This window comes from Phalacrocorax aristotelis, chromosome 19, assembly GCF_949628215.1.
Source record: "Phalacrocorax aristotelis chromosome 19, bGulAri2.1, whole genome shotgun sequence".
NCBI classification, from domain to species: Eukaryota; Metazoa; Chordata; class Aves; order Suliformes; family Phalacrocoracidae; genus Phalacrocorax; species Phalacrocorax aristotelis.
Genome location: NC_134294.1, coordinates 4,308,092 through 4,321,292, shown reverse-complemented (window position 1 = coordinate 4,321,292; position 13,201 = coordinate 4,308,092). Strand labels below are relative to the sequence as shown.

The 13,201-nt window shown below is 39.4% G+C and overlaps 1 protein-coding gene across 1 annotated transcript in view; it reads left to right on the top strand.

The window, feature by feature from the left end:
• PEX14 (peroxisomal biogenesis factor 14) overlaps nt 1–13,201 on the top strand; it is a 79,469-nt gene that overhangs the window by 47,337 nt on the left and 18,931 nt on the right. The window lies entirely within an intron of this gene.

The following is a 13,201-nucleotide window of genomic DNA, read 5'->3' as shown; positions in this document are numbered from 1 at the left end:
AGAAAATTCATTCTCAGTGAAACCTGAGGCTCTCTGAAGTAAAAGCTGTTGACTTTGTCGTACTGTGCAAATGTGCATTGCTTTTAGCAAGACAATAAAGGGTAAATGGGGTGATCTCTGCTCCTGTGGAGAGGTCGGGTGGTTACATTACACAATCTTCTAGAGCATCTTGCAGCAAATACATGGGTTATATTAAAAGTTGCAATCATATCATTTTTTAAAAGTAAATTGCTGACCTTATGCAGTGGAATCAGCTTTATTGAATTTCGCCAAAAATGCGTTTATAATCCCCCCGCCCCCACATACACATGATATTCATGTCCTTGCTGCCCATGTGGAAATGTCCCTTTTTATGGTGATAAAATTAAATTTGTCTTTGTCTCTGCCTTGCCTCACCTTTTAAGATTCCATCCTTAAGATATACCAGTGGATATCGGTACCAGAGAATGAAGATGGGCAATATCCCTGCATGGATGGATGGCTGACTGTGAGCCAACTGCCACAGAACAAATAAATAAGCTTTTCACATTTAGAGGACAAATAATGCTGAGGACAGGTGTAACATGGGCATTTTTCTAGGAGTGCTGTGGCCTTAGCATAGGTAAGAATTTATTTTGACTTGGAAGTACTTATGCTTTGCTTCTGGATTTTTTGTGATCGCCACGCAATAGAATGTGTAAAATCCGCAAATAGTTGTTGTGCTGCTCATGTAATATACTGTGTTACGTGTCCTCTTTCAGTCATAGCTAACCATAAAACCCTCTATTTTTTGGCCACCTACAGCCTCCTTCCTGAATTCACTCGAGGAAAAAGTGTTTTGAGCATGCTCAAGAATTTAACAAACATATATCCCATATTTACATACCACTTTGCATATTCAAAGTACTCTACAAATACTAAGCTTGTGACACCTTTTGTGGAGTGCCAAGATTATAAGATTATTTTAATGTACTTCTGATTACATTTTCTTTTCTTGATTAGACCTTTACATTCTCCGCAAACTCCATGTTTCAGTGAGAAACGGAGGAAATACCATCCCCATTTTACACGGGGAAACTGAGTCAGATACATTTAGAACAGTTAGATCTGAGATATTTCTGACTCCCAGTCAAATATATATAAATATAACCATACTGTGACATATTGTCAGTGCTATGTACTAGTGTTTATAGCAGTTTCAGTAAAATTACTCAAAGCATTTTTGTGTTTATCCTCTCCAGGTCCCAGCTGCTTTGGGGGGAGTGGAGGAGGTTAAGCTAGTTTTATTCAATAAAATCAGCACAAACGTCTAAGTAAACAAAGGGGCAGATTGGCCTGTGCAGTGTTAGCATGTATCCCTTCTTGCAGCATCTCCCCCAACCTGTCTTCCTTTTTATGTGGCATTTCAAAGGCTAGTTGCTCAGAGGTACAGAGGAGGATATCAGAATATCATTGCTCTGTTCCTGCTCTTCAAGTAACCAGAAGAATGCAGCTGTTAAACTCAGAAATATAAAACACATGTTTAAAAGATGACTCTGTATGTGTTTAAAAAAGAGAGCGAGAGAGGATTCAAGGGAACCAAAAAATAGCAGCTTCCATTACTGTAATTAAATGGCAGCATTTAACCTATCAGGCCGTTGCGTGGATGTGAGAGATGAGCAGGGAGCTGCATTTGAAATGATCACTGTCTTCCTTGGGGGATAGAGTAGTTAAATAATTTGTTTGTGAGGTGTGAGTTCAGTGTCGGGTAAAGCAAGTGCTTGCGTGTGTGTGTATCTTAGAAGCTAGGGATGGCTGTGTGTTTACTGAGAATACCCTGGAGGTTGGTATTTACTAGCACATGCACTGTCAATAAGAACACAAGCTGCTCTTGCCCATTTGTTAGGTTATCTGCAGAGTCAGGGCCTTACCTGGTCCCAGATATTGCATCATAAAAGGAGAGCTTTTTTCATGCTAGGCCACCTGAGACAGACAGGAGTAGCAGTAAAAGAAAACCGGGGAGGAAGTGGGGGAAGGAAAGAATCCAAGTCCTTTTAGTGAACTTCATCTACTGTGGTGACTGTAAAGGCTAAGTTTTTCTATCTGGTCGTTGGACTTGGCTCTCAGGAGTGCAGGAGCTGTCACCCCTGGGGGACCAAGGATGAAGCTGCAGCTCAGAGGTCTGCTCCTTAAACAACACATCAAACAGTTGCTTCCCCTGCAACGGTGTTCCACCTGTGCCTGGCATAATTCCTCTGCTTCAAGACTGTAGTGTGCAAAATTATGGGGGCGGGGGGGAATGTGCAAAGTGCATCCATGGCCCTTCTTCATTGACCTCACCTCTGTGAAAAGCTCTTTGGGCACCCCTGTATAGTGCTGTTGATTAACCTTTTGGCGTCCTGGGAAGGAGACACATTCTTATGTAGTGCCCAGAAGGGATTATCTTCCTATTTTTATTCACACCCTTTTTATTTGTGAGGTGATTCTTTTGTTTAGGGGATATTTCCTAGACCTGGAACTCCAAGAGCTATCCTCATACAGTATGAATTGATACTAGTAGCAAGTTTTTCAGTTGCTTCAGCTGCCTCACCTACTGATCTGACTTGTGTTACGTTGCAGGAACATGCCCATAAATGTTTCTTAATCTTCACTCCAGTTTCTGTATGAATTCTGTGTAGCCACTCCCATTTTAACTCCTGAGCTGGAACTTTCCTGAGGTGCTGGAAGACCACAGACAGTGTTAAAAAAATACATATTTTGGTATTTCCATTTTGAACGTTCAACCCCAGTGACTGGATTTGGAGGGCAACACTTGGCTGAAAGGAGACCAGACAGATGCCATATATTTTAGCACCAGTCAAAGCAAAGCATAAATTTGAGTCCTTGTGTAGTTTGGTGAGAGTTAGAAATCTCAAAGTATTTCCAAAGAAGATCTACAAGAACAAAAAAAAAAAAGGCTAAGCTTGGTATTTGAATAAATTATCCGTTGCAAATGCCTTACGTAGCTCAAGTGCATATAATGTATGTACATGATAATTGTCAGTGTCAGTCTTGAACGTTTTACAAAGGATATTGTGTAATATTATTCCTGTTTTACAGACGTAGAAACTGAGGCAGATGGAGGTTAAATGACCTACACAAGGTCAATAGCAAGGCTGGGAATAGAACCCAAATGTGTAGAGGCTTTTTATTATACTAATAAGGAAACTCTGGAGGTGTGTTTGGCATGGTAATCGGAACCCTAGAGAACTAGAAGCAGTTGGTATGTTCTGTGCATGTCCCGAGGGAGCAGTGATGAAACTCCCTTTTTACCTTACCACTCCAGTTCTCCGTGTGTGGTCACCATGGTTTTTCTACCACTTAACCTCGTTATTTTTAGTATTTTTAACATTAGTCGTCCTTCGGGCATTTAATCCAGACCCCTTAATTTTCTCCAGAACTCTGAAGAGCTGTTGAAGGCACGTGGGGAGAAAAAATAACGATAAACAAATGAAAAAATGAAAAATGATCCTTTGAAACTTCTGCTGTTTTGTTGACTTGTCCCCCTAATGTTTTTTGTCTTCACTCTTTCTTTATCACAAAGGACCCTGCTTGAATGTGTAATCTTGGTTTCTTGAAAGTTCATTTGCTTTTGTTTCTTTCTTCTTCACCCAAGATTAACATCCTGCGTGATGACATAGATGGTTGTTGTCTAAATGGACGTGATGTAACCAACAAAACTGTGAAGGGTGGGTGGAGAAATATTTATACAGTTGTGTTAAAAATTACAAAGTAGGTTTGCCTTTTAAACAGAAGGTATTTCAACACTGTTATTGGCAGCATCAGCCTTTAATTTTACAGGTGGCTAGCTTTGTAGTAGCATTCAGCAAACAATATTTTAATGGCATGTAAAAAAATTTCTCTAAAACAAAAGAAAGAAGAATGAGAGCGATTTATAATCTGTAATGAATACTTGCTGACGTGTCTTTTTATAATAGTGGATTAGTGTCTCTGTCTTTTTTTGAAAGAAGTGCAAACCAGATTTACCTGAAACATTTGCACCATAATTATCAAATATGTAGTATTTAGATGTATTTTTCTTAACTGAGCTTATCTACTCAGTGTGATGATACCTGACTCCTAGGTGTCTAACATTGATTCCACTTTATAGAAAGTGGGTTAGAGGAACAAAGATGCTCTACAAGGCTGTGAGAAAATATCTGTCAGGAAAAGGATTTGGGCTCCTGTGTTCACGGTTCCTTACCCAGTGTCAGTTTCTTTACATTTCCATGTATTTTTCCATACATACTTCCATGTATTTTTACATTTTCTTAGAAACACACAGCTGTAGCTACTGTTGTCCGTGTTCCTTATAGCAACTTCTGACAGAGTATACAGGATGCCCGGTCATACTGCTGTTCTGTGTGTTCTTCAAACACTGAAAGTTCATTTAGTATACACTTTTTCATGTGATAAGTCTGGACTAGTGAGTTTGTTTTGTTCCTTTCTAAAGTTTAAATTTTTGAAAGTAAAAAAGGAAATAACACTGGGGCAAATTGCTTTTTACGTTGCAGTACATCTTAATCTACAGAGGCTACTCTCTGATTGGGATTGTAGAAAATATCCAGATGCCCTTGTTAGTCTGCTTGGGGCAATCAGTAGTTCCAGAGTAATATAAGGAACTGGGAATGGTGCATCAGGACAGGCTTTCTCATTTTTATATAAAAAACTAAGTCATCCTTCAGCTATTCTGACAAATCTGGTTAAAGAATTCCTTGAAATTGCTGTTCTTTTACACTATTCCTTTCTTTTGAACACAGAGTTGGGGGAAAAAAGAGAGTATGGTTCTAGCATTGCAGTCCAGTCTAGTCCAGTAATAACAGATCAATAGTGACTTCTAATCTGGAGTTATTCCACATTAGGGCCAGTCTGCTAGGTCAAGTCTAATACGGACCGTATTCAGGCCCATACCACTGAAAGGCCTGGTTATTCTTTGCAGCAGTAACAAAGGAGATGCTGGAGTTAGAGATGTCTGGTTGACTGCAGATCCTCCATGCTAGCTCCTTCTACTTCAGTGGTGGAATTCTTGTGACGTGCTGGTTCAAGTTGTTGGAAATACAGTTAAAATTAGAGTTTCAAAGGTAGATCAAAACCAAACCTCCTATATTACCAGTGTTTTTCCTTACCTGAATTTAAGACAACCTCTGGCTTTCCCCTTAGAAGCTCCGAAAGATATTATCACAGATCAAAGAGTAGCTAAAGGCCAATCTTTTTGTTACTATTGCTCAACAAGCTGCTTGACAAAATATTTTTCTTTCATACAAAGTAAATGGATCTGAAGCAGAAATGTTTTCTGACACTGCTGTTTTAAAAATTTGTGGTAAGTTTTGGTAATGAAGTTTAGTTTCTAGGTTTTTGAAGTGCCATGTGCCAAACTGTTCTACTTTTAGAAATGAACTTGAAGAAGAAATTAATATCCTTTCACCTCCATAGAATGCTTTTTGTTGTAGTTCCCAATTTAATAGAGAGGAAATTTCGTAGACCTGCTGTGTACTCTGGGTAAATTACTTCATTTATGTGTGCAGTGTTTTTCTTTCCAACCTGTCTTCCCTTCACATGGGCTGTTCAACACTTTGGGTCTGACTGCCTTCTACTCTGTGTCTGCACAGTACCTGGCACAATACCTCACAGTGACCGCCTTTTGGGGGCTCTAAGGAGTATTGCAATACAAGTAGTGAGGATCAGGAACCATCACCATGAGACTTGTTTCTCTGAAGGAATAACAGCAAGCATTTGCAGATCACAGGTTGGGTATGCTTGGAAACGTACCCATTTAGTGTATCTAATACTTGTTTTCTCTGAATGCATAGTCCTTTTTCTAGGGAGGTTGTCAGCTGTGGTAACAAATTATGACAGCACTATGGTTACTACAGTAGTGTGTCTTCCATTATCTGGGTATTCTGCTATATATGGGCTTCTTTTAAATAAATGTCAGAGCCGTGGTTATGTTCTGTTCCTGATAAACTACCTTGGAACTGGCATCCTGGCATAGAGTCTTCAAAGCCTTCGAACCCCAGGGTAGATATTACTTTGACATCATTTCAAATATGTAGAGGTTTTTGTTCTCTGTATAGTGTTCTCACATCATGTACTGGCTGAATTGGATGTCCTGTGTTCCTGCGTTCCAGCACTGGCTTCCAGCTTAGTCACATCATTGTCTCTTCATCACTAGCGGTGCAATAGACAGGTGAATTTACTCACCGTTGTCCACTCAAAGGAGACTTTCTATCAGGTACTGTTCCTCTGCTTATGTGGTAATAGAAAGGAAAAGCTGAAGGCAAGACACCTAAAAATAAACCCATAGATGATGATAAAATAAAATTTCCCCCTGTTTTTAGAAGGAGAGATTTTTATTTATGTTACAGAAAGACTTGTTTCTTCTGTCTTTTTTACTGATCATGGCATTCTTAGAATGACCCTGTAATAGACAGTTCTTTGGAAGATGGTACCCAAGATTGAAGTTCCACTGCGTTTTTGCATATGCTTACTGTGTAGGAATTTAACTGGGCTTTGTAACAAAACTTCTGGTTCTGTAATTCAGGGTACTGAGGGCTTCTGGACATCTTGCTTGATTTAGAGTTGTGTTGCTGTCTGCCTTTTTTGTTATTTGAACTTTTTGTGAAGCAAAAATTGTGCCTGTTGAATTATGCTGTCTGCTACCTGAAGATTTGTAGTAGATTAATTAAAAAATGAGACATCCAAATCCCATTAAGGCTGCGATAGCACTGCATTTAATGGGGCTTTTGCGTTTCAGAATCACGAGTTTGAGTCCCGTTATCCAGTCTCTTCGTCCTGCATGTTGTTCCTTGTATTCTTGTAGCGCTTTGGCCCTGAAGTGTATAGCTTAGTATTGGGAGCTTTTACTTAAGGGATCCCTTCCTTTTTTTCATGCTGTTCATGGAACAGAGATAACATACTTCATACAAGCAAGGAGCTTACTTTACATTAGAAGAGGAAGACCTGACCTCTCTTACTACAAGTGAAACTGTATTTTCCCTGCCTTGAAAGTACCAGTGAAATACATTTTGCACTGACTTATAATGCTGTGATTTATGCTGTGAAATGCTTTGTGATATTACAATGTCCTTTTGCCTTTGTGTTTGATTTTTTCCCCTCTAATAAATTTTAGTGGGTATGTTGTCAGTGAATGGGGGGTATTTACCCAAAATGCCCATAGGAGAATGAGGCATTCTCCCTCCTGTCTGCTGCCTCAGAGAAAGAATCCTATGCATTTTTTTCCCCCTTCCATTAATCTTATTGCAATTTTTTTCCTATCTCTTTCCTCCTTGTTTTGAAATAGTATTAACAAGGGAGATATTTTTAAATAGAAAACAACTGGAAGGAAACATATTTCTCTCTCTCTCATGTGCATACACATATGTGTTACACACGAAGATGATTGAGTAGCCAGAAGCAACTTTTTCATTTTACATTTTGAACTTCTCATATGTAGAAAACTAAGATTAAAAGTTGTAGTACTTGTTCCTGTTTTTTCCATTCCAAGACATGCTAAGCAAGTCAACTGCTCTCTCTTATTCAGAGTGAAAATACTTTGATCCAGTTTTCTAAAGACAATACTCATTTCATAAGAATATTTAATCAGTAGAAAATAGGGAGGATTTAGTTTGTTTGTTTAGTATTTAACCAAGTGAATAAGGCAGATTAGGGGAAGGGGGGTACTGGACCCATAAACAAGGTGATATATAATATTTTTTTTCGTTCTCCTTTTAAATAAATACCGATCAGCTTTATGTTCAGAGACAATAGGAGCCGTTGGCTTAAATTTGCAGTTTACTGTATTTATGGCTGTAATATCAAGGTGCTGCCGTCGTAATTTCATGCCCCAATGAGAAGAGCAAGGTCGAAGCAAATGCTTCCATCGGCATCTGCTAACACACTAACTCATAAACAAGGCCCGGCTGGATCAGGTGGCACGGAATAATACAGGCTAATGAAATACAGCACAGCTTTCCATTACTGTTAGTTTTTACAGTGTCGTCATTACGTGTAATTTATGTTTAAAAAATTCAATTTTATACAAGGCTCTGGGAAATAGGGGTCTGCAGGTCACCCGACGACTTTTAACGGCTCTGAGAGTCCTTATTGCACTCTACTGTTCCAACAAAATGTTAATAATAAATAAAAAAAAAAAGCTCTTTTACTTTTTCTCTGGTTTGCATATCTTGCTCTGTCTTTTTAATTACAAGTGGCTAAGGAGAGTTTGGGGCTCTGGATGATGTCAGGAGTTATCCCCTTTACTGATGCTCCCAGAGGGGGGTTACTATCTGCTTGCTTTTCTTTTGTCTATCAATCACCTGGGGTCCTGTAAATGGAGTAAACACAGCTGAGGAGAGGGAGATACTTAACAACCTCTCTCCCAAACCCTCACCCTCTGACATTGCCCTCCTCTCCTCCATTACACTTCATTTTATTATAGACTCCAAAAAGCTCGGCCAGGAAGAGAAACTGCTGCCAGAATTATTTATTTATTTATATTTGTTATGCCAAAATACTTTTTATTTTAACCTTTTCCTTCCCAGTTGGCTCACTGTAATTCTTAGCACTGTACTGTCAGTCAGGTTTTCCTTATTTTAGTGCTGTGCAAGTGACGTTAGAGCACCCTTATCAGTTCTGATTGCTGTTAGTCACCCTGATGGGTTAAAGTAGATAATGTTTCTTAAAGATTGCAATTGCATAATTAACAGTCTCGTAGATGAACAAAGCTGTGAGAATCCAAAGCCATTTCAGAAACTTTTCAAATTACTTCTATTTCTGCATTTTTCAGCCTGACAGTTGAGACCAGTCGATTTCGCTTTGATGTTTGGGTTTCTGTACACAACCTTTGAGCTGGAAGTGCAGCAGCAGGATGTTTATATTCAAATACAGCATGTTAATGTAAATGAAGAGGAAAAAAATCAGAGTGGTGTGTCTGAGACCTGAGGTTTTGTGAAAATGTTGGGTTGGGCTCGGCCTCGTGCGTGCCCCACGAACCAAGATGTGTGACAGAAAACGGATCAGGAGACTATGCTGTTCTGAAATGCGTTCAGCTAAGCACAGAGTAGGATATAGGACAAACATTTGATAAAAATCACCCAGCACTTCATGTAACTGACTGAACAGGTGGAATCATTAGTCTGGATCAGATCCCAGAAGGTTTTTATGATGATTCTGTTAAAATGTGGCCATGTTCTTTCTGAGCAGAGTTGACTCAGTGGCTTCCAGGAACAGGAGTGTAATGTCATTTCAGGGTGTCTACCAGTAGATCTTCCTTTTAGTCATATGATACCATGCACTAACTTTGGGTAGTCATATAGTTTGTGGTAGCTGAACAAGTTGTCCAGTTCTATTTTGTTCTCTTCTTATTAGGAACTGTGTGCATGCGTGAGGAAAACAACAACAGATACCACGACCCCCGCCCCACACCCCTCCCCTGCCTTCTGTCCCACCAAAAGCGTAGGTGTGATGATTGCTCCAGGGTGGTCTGTCAGAGTGGTAATAAAGCTGGCTTTGGAAACCCACAGAAGGAACTTAATTCTTTCTACCACCCTTCCCTACTATGGCAGAATTCTTAATTTCTTCCTAACCAGAAATTTTCTCCCTAAAACTAATGTTGCCTTCAGGTTGTGAAAATCTTGCATGAATTACTGGGTTGAGCAACGCAAGGAGGAATCTAATGAAGAAAAAGACACGCTCAGGGGATGGGATGGGAAAAAACGTTGCCACTGAAATGTCAGAGCCTGTGTCAGAGGAGGAGAAGAAAAAACTTAGTGGCTCGTCTAGTTAAGTTTATGCAAGGGTTTTGCACTGCAATTATTGCTACTGTGTTTAATCCAGAAAATAGAGAAGAAAGGATTTATAGTAAAATAACGGATTGGACTCTCATATCCTGAGTTATATTTTCTGTCAGAGGTTCGGTTCTGACCTTGTAGCACTTCTTATATCTGACGTCTCACTTCTTCCTCATCTGTAAACTATGGATTACGGTACTCCTCTAAGTAGTCCTCTACTTCAGAGTGGTCATCAGAGGAACAGAATTTTGATGTGCATGAGGTCCTTATACTGAATAGTAGTAGATATTATAAAAGGGTCTAAACAGATGGTCAGGTCTTAAAAGTTCTTGGGTAAAGGAGCTTTTTATACAGTACCCGAGGTGCAGGCACACAGAGATGTTTGTGACAACCCATATTATTCTCTGACTTACTCGGATTCTGTGTTTGACTACAGTTTACAGAGGCTGAGAGATCCCTGAAAATTAGGTGGCTGCAGTGACAATCGCAAAAGAGGGTCAGCAAGAACCTTTGAGTGCAAAACAGTCATGGGTGCTGGATTATTCAAATCAACATGCTGAAGCCTGAAAAGGAAATTTTAAGGCTTTGTGAAAATTATGACATTCTTTGCAATGGCTGTGGTGCTGTAGAGGAATGAAATGGATGGTTGGGGGAAGGGAATAGGTTTGCATTCTGTAGGGCTATGAAGACAGTTTCCTTGCATCCTTCTCCTCAGCTCAGTCCTTGCTCAGTACCCTCTGCGGTTAGATTATTCCTTGCAGATAGCAATCAACTGGAAGGAAGTGTGTGTCTAATTTGCATGAGATTATTTAAAACAAAAAAAAAGGTCTGCATTAGTCAGGGTGATGGTAAACAACGCAAAGAGATGCCTTTTATAATATAGCCGTGGCTCTGCTTTCAAAGCCAAATATAATTCACTTACAATTGGCAGTTTCCTTTATTGTTCCTTTTAACCTTTTGTGTTCTGCTTGGTCTTGATCTTGCTGAAACTCCACAAGAACTGAAATGTTTGTTTTCCAGAATGTTGAGAAAGTGGATTTAGAGCAATTCTTCTGCTAAACTGAAGTGATTTTGTTGACATACCTATTTGAGAGTTATATTAGACACAAAGCTCCGGTTTTCATGACACTGCTTTTGCATCCAAGGGAAGTGGTATTATTTTTGGGTTACCAACTTCCTGCTAGATTAGAACAATGGAGGGACCACGGTTCCTTTTTTTATATAATGCAGTGATAGAAGGACTGTGATAAAATAAAGCAAGGTGAGATACTGGAATAGATAACACTTTGATCTGGTTTAGAAATTCCCACTTTTCTCTGTAATTAATATATTGAGGTTGAATAATTTGGGGCATGGAAAGCTCATACTGTGTGCATATATGTGTGTAGGAGGTGAGTTTGAAAAAAATTCAGTCCAAAGGGAATTTTGATGAGTTAGTTATAATTGCCTGAGGACAGTCTTAGAATATCTTGTACATTTTTGTTAGCGTGTGAGAAGTGACAACCATGAAGACAGGTATATTTCTGAATCAACAGATGACTAGTTGCAGTGCAGACTTACTCCGTATATATGCTTAAAGAGTCAGCTCCAGGAGATTATTCCCCTGATGCTTGAGGGCCAAGGTTACAGGGCCTTAAAAACATCTTGTTCAGATGAATAAAAAGGAGGCGTTCCAAAGTAATGGCATTCCCAGTCTTCTCCTCTGATCTAAGAAGGAATATAGTTGTGATGTTCTTCTGTATAATGCCACTAGTACCATGAATAAGACCACTTCACAAGGCAGCACAATAGGCCAGAGAAGTAAGGAGAATTTTAATTTGCACTACTTGCACAGGATTCAAACCAGGATCTCGTATGTCAAGTTTCCCATTGTTCTATCATTCGCATCAGCTTTTTCTTCACAGTACAGCAGGGTTTTAATGGAAGTAGTGATACTTGAATGTGTCACTAGTTGGCAAGACCAGAATAATCTAGAAGTGCATTTTGTCTGCAAAAGATTTTAGTTTTTTTTCTCCAACAGGATGAGAATCGAAGGGGCAGTATGGTTAGGAAACAGTAAGCATTGTTTCCTGCCCTTTTTGTAGAATGAAGTAAGGATCCTCCATAACTTCCGTACGTTTCTAAGTGTTAAATATTATCAGAGTTACTATCTTTGCATGGAGACAGAACAAAATGCCCTATTGTAGTGGGAGCCACATTTGCAACCAGCAGCTAATATTGTCTCCATGTTTATGAAATTCCATAGTTGCTAGTGATCTCCTGTGTTGGCATCTGTTTATGCTTTCTCCTACATTGGTTAATTAGGAGCTGGTTAAAACAGTTTCCTTCCGATTAGGACTTTGCTTTTTAACGTGGATTAGATACCATAAATATTGCTCTTGTGACTAGAACAGTAGGCTGAGTTGTGTTCATGTGCCTTTTATTACTCTCGGTGCAAGTCTTGTTCCATACTGTTATGTGTGGGTTTGGTTCCTTGCTATTTGAGGCATGCATCAAATACAAGCAAAGGGGTGATTTTGTCAGATTGCAGGACCAGAGATCAGGAACTTCACGTTTCTGACACTGTCTCTGGCACTGACAGTATTCTGTTACGTTAGAGAAATCACCTAACTGTGCATCAGTATCTGCACTGTAGAGTAGACATAACAGTAACTCACAGGAACTCACAGTATCTGACATACTCACAGGAATAGGGAAAAGATCTGTTAATAGTAGTAAAGCCTTCTGAATACCAGAAGCACTGTGTCAGTGCTTTATGATATTAAATAACAGTTTTGAGACAGACTTGTGTATTTATTTCTGGCAGTATTGTTTGTGCTACAGGTTATTCTGTCTAGACCCCTGGTATGCAGTGAAGTTTAAGATCCTGAAAAAATGTCTCAAAACTTAGGTAATATGCCCAGAAGCCTGGCCATTTTCTAAATTGTATCTCCCTGTAATGTTAAAGATCTAAGTGTTTTAAAGGATTAAGTTCAGGAATTTCATCTACCAGCAATACTTTATGGATCTCGAGTGGAGGTGATGGAGAAAAAGTATTCCCCCAGTTTTGTCCCACTGCTGCCATATTCATGCCATTTTCCTCACTGTGCTCAGTCCCTAAACAGCTCTGTGAGAATCAAGTGGTCTGCCTCTTCTCTTCTAAAGCTCTTTCCTTAAATCTATATTCTCACTTCCAACCTTTCTGAATGTTTTTGCATACATGCTGCGTGGATAGTAAAAGGTCTTGGATCACTTCGCACGTTCCTCATAGCAGGGACACTGGCTTTCTATCTGCTTCTGTGCGGGAGAAAACATAACAAATAATACACAGCTGTCCAGGCCCCACATCGTGGTTGCCATCTGAGTGCTAAATTCTTTTTCTAGAGGATGTTTTCTACTGTTGGAAAAAATAATCCAGCTGTGCTTCCTTCTTCACA